At 42.0% G+C, this 7,386-nt stretch overlaps 1 protein-coding gene across 1 annotated transcript in view; it reads right to left on the reverse strand.

The window, feature by feature from the left end:
* LOC118736880 (sodium-coupled monocarboxylate transporter 1) overlaps positions 1–3,959 on the reverse strand; it is a 134,443-nt gene extending 130,484 nt beyond the window's left edge. Inside the window, exon 1 of the mRNA XM_036466990.1 lies at positions 3,956–3,959. The gene's annotated coding sequence lies outside the window, so the exon portion shown is untranslated. The remainder of the gene's footprint in view (positions 1–3,955) is intronic.
* Between the last annotated feature and the right edge of the window lie 3,427 nt (positions 3,960–7,386).

The raw sequence follows: 7,386 nt of genomic DNA on the forward strand, positions 1-7,386 counted from the left end.
AATGTCAATGATATTCCTCGAGTAAATTCTTCCTTGAGTAGAGTTCACAGCGACATGATTTGTGATTTTTACTGGGATGCAATCTACATGCGTGGCTTTGAGGAAAATCTGTGCAGTTTTAAGATTATTGGCTTTGAGCAGGAGATCGCCGGATCTTAGCGGGGTAACATCTGTGTAATCTCGTGATATGGCGTTGATTCCTTTCTCGATTTAGAAGACGTTGTAGGAAGCTATTGGTCGGATTGGCTCTGCTGAGTTGGCGAGGGCGGGGATGACCAAGAAACGCGGAATGTGGTCATCGTTTTGACGGGTCTCTGGGAGCAGGGGGAAGTCGGTTGTTCTAATTCTCTTGTTTCGGAAAATTGGCGTGTCGAGATACTGGTCAGGATTTAGGTCCTTAAACCTGTTGGTGTTGGGATCGATCCCGTTCATCCCTTCGCGAGTGCGCACTTTCAGTGCTGAGCTGGTACACCTGCTTATTTATTTCTTTTGTTCTAATTAACTGTCGGTTTGAACTTTTTTTGGAGTGCGTTTACGCGAAAGTATGTAAGTACGTGTGTAGAGCTTAAGCTTTGCACAAAACTAAGAAACTAACGCAGAAGCTGTGGGTAAGAGTAGTAATCGCGACGGGAGACAACGATGCTTAAGCGGCGATTGCCTGAACGTTACTGTGCCCCAATAAATTAAAAACAAATAAATACGCTATAGTCTCCAAAATAGTGTCAAATATTGCTAGAACTTGTAATTTAATTAAAAAAAGTGCTAATAATCGCGTGGTATATTTTTAAATTTGTATGATGCCATATGACATCAATAATATTTGAAGGAGCTGAAATCCGCGCCAGCAAATAACGATATATTTGTACTGGTAAATTGCAACTGGTAAATTTTTTTAATGAATTATTAAATCTATGCATGTTCCAACTTATTTTACTGAATTTGTGTAGTGTTATTTAATTTAATTTAAATAAAAAACCATATTAAAAAATCTTTGCGTATTTTTTACACCAATTAGTACAAATGATGCCATATGGCGTCATATTAAAAAACACTTTAGAATCATTATTAAGTATTAAGGATCATTTAATAAAAAATCGGTTTTTTAAAGCCCGAATCTAAAAAGATGTACCGAAAGGGTTAACATAACGGTATATTTTTCTTCTTTCGAAAACAAAAGTGGCTGAGATTTCCACTAATGGACCATTTCCTATTTCAGGCAAAGTACTAAAGTTAGCAAGTTACAGTAAAATGAGAACAGATGTAGAAGGGTACGGGAATGCAAAAAGCAATATTTCCTGCACAAACATCAGTCGGTTTGTTTACATTTCATTGGTACAACACTGATTTGGCTGAAAATCAGTAAATAGTTATTAAAAACTATACAATTAAGGATAATGGCGTACATATTAAAATAATTCGTTGTTTACTTCCATCTTTGCTTGCACCGCGTTGTTTTTGTTTACAAATGCTACCCTGCCTATCATTTGACACTTTTCATGAACTTGAAGGAACGAAAAACTTCGGGCAAAATCCTGTAACTTCTGATTTTGAAGAGTTGCTGCCTTACTCGCTCAATAGTGTTCCCAGTTAAAGAAATTCTTGTGTACGGGAACGACTTCCTGTAATTTCATACTTAGACTGTTCCTTTGAACTTCGGACTGTCAAACAACAATTTTACTCTCTCAAGTCAGAGTAACAGGAGAACAGAAGTGCACCGGAACGCAAAAAGCTTTATTTCTCGGTCGGTCTGTTTACATGTCATTGGTACAACACTGATTTGGCAGAAATATCACTAAATAATTATTAAAATCTGTACATATTCAAATATTTCGTGTTTACTTCCATTTTTTGACAAATATAAGGTTCTTTGCTTTCACCGCTTTGTTTTTGTTTGCACAAGCGCTCTTCAGAGGTGAAAACCGTACGGTAGTAGGTGACTTTAATGCGCACCACGATCTTTGGCACTCAAGCCTGTCAAACGATCGTAGGGGAACAGACTTGGCTGAGCAGATAGACGACTCGACATTCTGCACAATGAACGACGACGCACCCACCAGGATTATGGGTAACTGCAGCAGCTCGCCAGACATCACCATAGTCAGCGCTGGTCTGATAAACAGCATAACATGGCGACCTATGCTGACTTTAGCATCAGACCATCTACCCATAGTCATCTCGATAGATAAACCAACCGACTTTGCCTCCGCTAAATACCGGACCTATATCAACTTCTCTAAAGCTGATTGGAAAGGTTACGCGGAGTTTACTGAAAACACCTTTACTGCGCTTCCTACACTAACCGACGTCCATCTCGGTGAATGTAAGTTCCGCAGGGCTGTCACTGCTGCTGCAGCTCGCTTCATACCGGCTGGATGTATAACGGACCCACGTCCAATCTTCCCTGCCGAAGCGGCTGTTCTATCCGATGACTGTGATAGCCTTCGTCAGGCCGATCCCGGAGATCCCCGTATCAGGGATCTCAACGCGGAGATTCGGCAACTAGTAAACGTACATAAGCGAAAGAAGTGGGAAAGGTATCTGAAGACCTGTAACTTCACCTCTGGTGTGAGTAAGCTTTGGCCAACCGTGAGGTCACTGTCCAATCCGACGAAGCATGACGACAGAGTCGAAATTTCTTTCGGCGACCATGCTTCGTCGGACCCGGAGCGATGCGCGAGCTATTTTAGCCGGCAGTTGATACTGCATCCCCCGGCGGACAAAGCCAAGCGTCGAGTGACCAGATGGTTGCACAAAGTGCCAACAACCTGTGTCGCCTTGCTATCACTTGCGGTGAAGTTCAGGTGGTCATCGGGAAGGCGAAAGCCTCCAAAGCCATGGGTCCCAAAGGAACATGAATGCTGATGCTGAAAAATTTGGGTCCTGCGGGGGTAGCGTACCTAACGGAGGTCCTCAATTTGTCTATGGCCACTCTCATCATCACAGACATCTGGAAGGTGGGGAGAGTGGTCCCACTGCTCAAACCGGGGAAACCTGCAACAAAGGAAATTCTTATCGGCCGATAACACTCCTTTCCCCGGTAGCGAAGACACTCGAGGCCCTGTTTCTCCCGTATTTCACAAACCACTTGACTCCAGCGAAGCATCAGCATGGTTTCCGTAAAGTGCACAGTACAACAACGGCACTTAACGCCATAAACACTCAGATAACTCGTGGCCTTAACCGAAACCGTCCCTGTGAGAGAACGATTCTAGTAGCGTTGGACCTGTCAAAGGCTTTTGACACTGTCGGCCATTCCACGCTACTAGAAGATATAGAGGCTTCCTCTCTCCCACAGAGGCTCAAACGGTGGTCGCCATATTATCTGAGTGGTCGACACTCGTCGGTAATGTTTAGAGACAAATCGAGCAAACTTAGAAAAATAAAACAGGGGGGTTCCACATGGTGGTGTCCTTTCCCCGATACTGTTTAATTTTTACATTTCAAAGCTTCCTCAACCACCAGAGGGAGTCTCGATTGTCTCTTACGCCGACGATTGCTCGATCATGGCGACTGGGAATGGAATTGATGACCTGTGTTCGAAAGTAAACGGGTATCTCTCCGAACTTTCTCGCTTCTTCACTGCAAAGTGTCTAGCCCTCTCCCCTACGAAATCCTCTGCGACCTTGTTCACCACCTGGACGAATGAGGTCATATTACCGCTGGGAATTCACGTCGATGATACACCAGTTCCCACGGTGAATAATGCCAAAATACTCGGAGTAACATTCGACAGCCTGCTCTCCTTCTCTGCGCACGAAACCGCCATTGTCAATAAAGTACAGAGCCGCAACAAGGTCCTCAAGTCGCTAGCCGGCAGTACTTGGGGCAAAGACAAAGAAACGTTGCTGGTACCATACAAGACAATAGGCCGGCCGGTTTTAAACTACGCAGCGCCAGTGTGGTCGCCGGGGACTAGTAGGACGCAGTGGACGAAGCTACAGACTGTACATAATACCGCACTCAGGACAGCGACAGGATGCCTCCTGATGTCGCCCGAACATCACCTCCACAACTAGGCACAAATGGTCCCCATAAAGGAGCACAACATAATGCTCTGCAAGCAGTTCCTGATCGGGAGCCACAGAAATGGCCACCCAAACAGAGAGCTGCTTGCAGAGAAATGAACTGACGGACGAAGTCCAGAGGTTCATCAAGCAACCTCTGGACCCGTCAGCTTACCGACTGGCCCCGAACGGCATTCACAGGGAGCCAGGCTCGAGTTATGTAGATTCTAGACCTGTGAATGCCGTTCTAGGCATACCGCCACCGGACATAGACGAGACGGAGCTTCATCTGCCTCGGGAGACATGAACGACAATAGCCCAACTCCGCTCTGGCTACTGCAGCAGGTTAAACTCCTACCTGAGTAGATTGAATGAGGATGTGCCATGTGTTCGGCTGCAAAAGTCGGTTGAGTTCAGACGTGTTTTTATCGCTCCGCAAACTTTTCGAGTTTTACTGTCGCTTTTTAATTTAAATATTTATGGACATGGTGGCATTGCTAATAATGAGATAGGGACTCTGTTAAGCAAACTGAATGCTCATTAAAAATCATCAAAATATCGTTTTAATTATGCCTTGTCTATGCGGACAAAAGGTTGATCGTGCTCAACCGAAAGTGCAGAAAGTGCAATGTGAGAAATGCAAAGAAATTTTCCACATCAGTTGTGTTGGTATTAATCCGGCTGACCTCGAGTTTTTGCTCTCGGCTGGTAAACCGTTTTTTGCAAAGCTTCTATGGATAAGCGTCGCGCTTCTTTACACTCGCCTCCCGCATCCACCGCTCTGGATGAGAATATTATTGCCGAACTTGCTTTGAATGCTAGTGCTGCAATTCCGCAACCGCAGCCGTACTCTCAGAAAATCATCTACGACTCCAGCTGAAAATGCGTATAAGCAACAATTAACACTACAATCTTTATTTAAGGAAATGTGCGCTCTTAGAGCTAAGAATGCGCGTGTGATTTCTCTTGTTAATGCTTTGCACGAAGATAAAACACAACAAATCAAAAAAATTGAGTTGTTGAGTTGAAAGAGTTGTTAACATTATACAACTCAATGCCGAAATTAAAAATCTTCGATGCGCTGTTAACAGTTTTACTAAGCACAACATAATCAATCCTAGTGGTGTAAACAAACCTGTCACAAATGCATTGAGTACGAAGACTTCGTCGGCAAATGGATCGCCACTGCCAGCCGTTTCGCTTCGTGCAAATTCTAATGCTGCTTCTGTTGTTTATACTAACACTTCTACTAATACGACCAATTCTTCCCCTACTGTTACTGCCAATGTTGGTTGTGCAAACACCAATATTATCATGTCCACTGCTGCTACTGCTGGGAATGCAAACGTCCTCATGCCGGCGAGTACCTACGCCGCTGCTGCCTCTCGCGCCGGTACAACAGTTCCTATTGCTGACATTCATACTGCTGCTTCTTCTTCTATCAACTCCACCGCAGCTGATGTAAACATTAATACTCTCATGCCAACCGCTGCTAATAATGCCAATGGTAATGCCAACGATGCTGCACCCAGTGAGGGAAGAAATACACAAAACAAAGTGAAAAAAGCACGCGCTACCGTTTGTGTTGGTAAGAATGATAACTCTGAGCTCGACGTAGTCGCCCAGAAAAGATGGATTCACCTCTCTTTGTTTAAAAACACTGTTAAAGAAGACCATATTATCTCTTACGTTACAAAGCACACTGGAATCAGTAGAAATTATTTATCTTGCTCTACGCTAGTGAAGAAAGATGCAAATGTAAATGAATTAAGAAGCATAAACTTTAAACTGGAGTCTCTCCTTGTTTTTATAATGCTGTATTTAACGCAAAGTTATGGACAACAAATATCAAAGTTCGACCATTCCGGTTTTTTCAAAAGGAAGGGTAGAAAGACATAGCAGGCTAAGAGACGGCCAACTCTCTATTACTTCTTCTTGCTCAGCGTCACTTAAGTCATTTTCATTATACTATCAAAATGCAAGTGGTACCGAACGAAATCCATCGATTTAGGATCGCGACATCACTACGTGACTATGATATGATTGCTATAACAGAAACCTGGCTATGCGAGCAAATTTCCACCTCAGAGTTTTTTGATAATCATTATACTGTTTATCGCCATGATAGACGCCCTACTGCTAGTGGTTGCGTTCGTGGAGGGGGAGTGTTATTAGCAGTTAAATCAAGCCTTCATAGCAGATTAGTAGAATTACCATTTGCCGATAAGTTAATCGAGCAAGTTTGTATAGTTGTATCATTTTCAAATGACAAATGCATTTATTTCTTTGTATCCTATATACCGCCTAACTCTAGTTTAAGCGTTTATGAGCAGCATATCAACAACATCAAATTTATTGCTGAATCCATCGACTTTAATCAGCAGATAATTGTTATGGGTGATTTTAACTTACCTAACATTATATGGTCACTTGACGATGGTTGGCTGTTACCCTTTAGTATCAAATCTGAAACTGAATCTTCTGTAACTAGTTTTTTCTTATCTAATAACTTTCAGCAATTAAATTCATTTGCAAATCTAATGGAAAATTACTTGATTTAGTCTTCACAACAGAAGATCTCAAGTCAACAAACTTGTCACCTATATCATGTACAACGACGCATCATAAAGCTTTGACCACTAAGTTTGAATTTCTTAGTTATCAGCGGCTTAATAAGAGCCCTCAACCTATATTATGTTTTAGAAAAGCTAATTTCGATGCTTTAAACTCCTTTTTATATGGTATGAATAGGGATTTCTTAGATTTAATGAAAGATCCATGTTTAATATATGAAAATATTTTCGACATTTTTTCCCACGCTGTCACTAAATTTGTCCCTTCGAAATCTTCTCTTCCCACTAGTAAGCCGCCTTGGTTTAATGCGAAATTAAGCCATTTAAAAAATGTTAAAAATAAAGCTCTGAAAAAATTCAGAAGCACTAATCTTCCCAAGGATCTTCAGAGTTTTAACCACATTCGAAGCGAATTTGACCAACTCCATAAACAGCTCTTCAGGCAGTATATATCTAAAGTTCAGTGCGACTTGATACCAAATCCGTCCTCATTCTGGAATTACGTAAATTCTAGGCGGAATTCGACTGGCATTCCTGATCAAATGGAATATAATGGCTGCGTGTCTAATACCACGGAAGAATCTTGCATTTATTTGCTTCATTCTTCCAAGAAGTATATGAAAGCTACGAACCATGTAATATTTCTATTAACTCAATGCCCATCGATGATATTGACACGTTTTTTATTACCGATGAAGACGTTACAAATTCAATCTTAGACCTCAAACCAAGCTTTAATTATAACTCTAACGAGTTTCCCCCAGTATTTTTTATTCGTTGTGTGGAAAATGTAGTAAAACCAATTACCA

The sequence above is a fragment of the Rhagoletis pomonella genome, unplaced genomic scaffold (assembly GCF_013731165.1).
Source record: "Rhagoletis pomonella isolate Grant_MI unplaced genomic scaffold, Rhpom_1.0 Rhpom_scaffold_00004, whole genome shotgun sequence".
NCBI lineage: Eukaryota > Metazoa > Arthropoda > Insecta > Diptera > Tephritidae > Rhagoletis > Rhagoletis pomonella.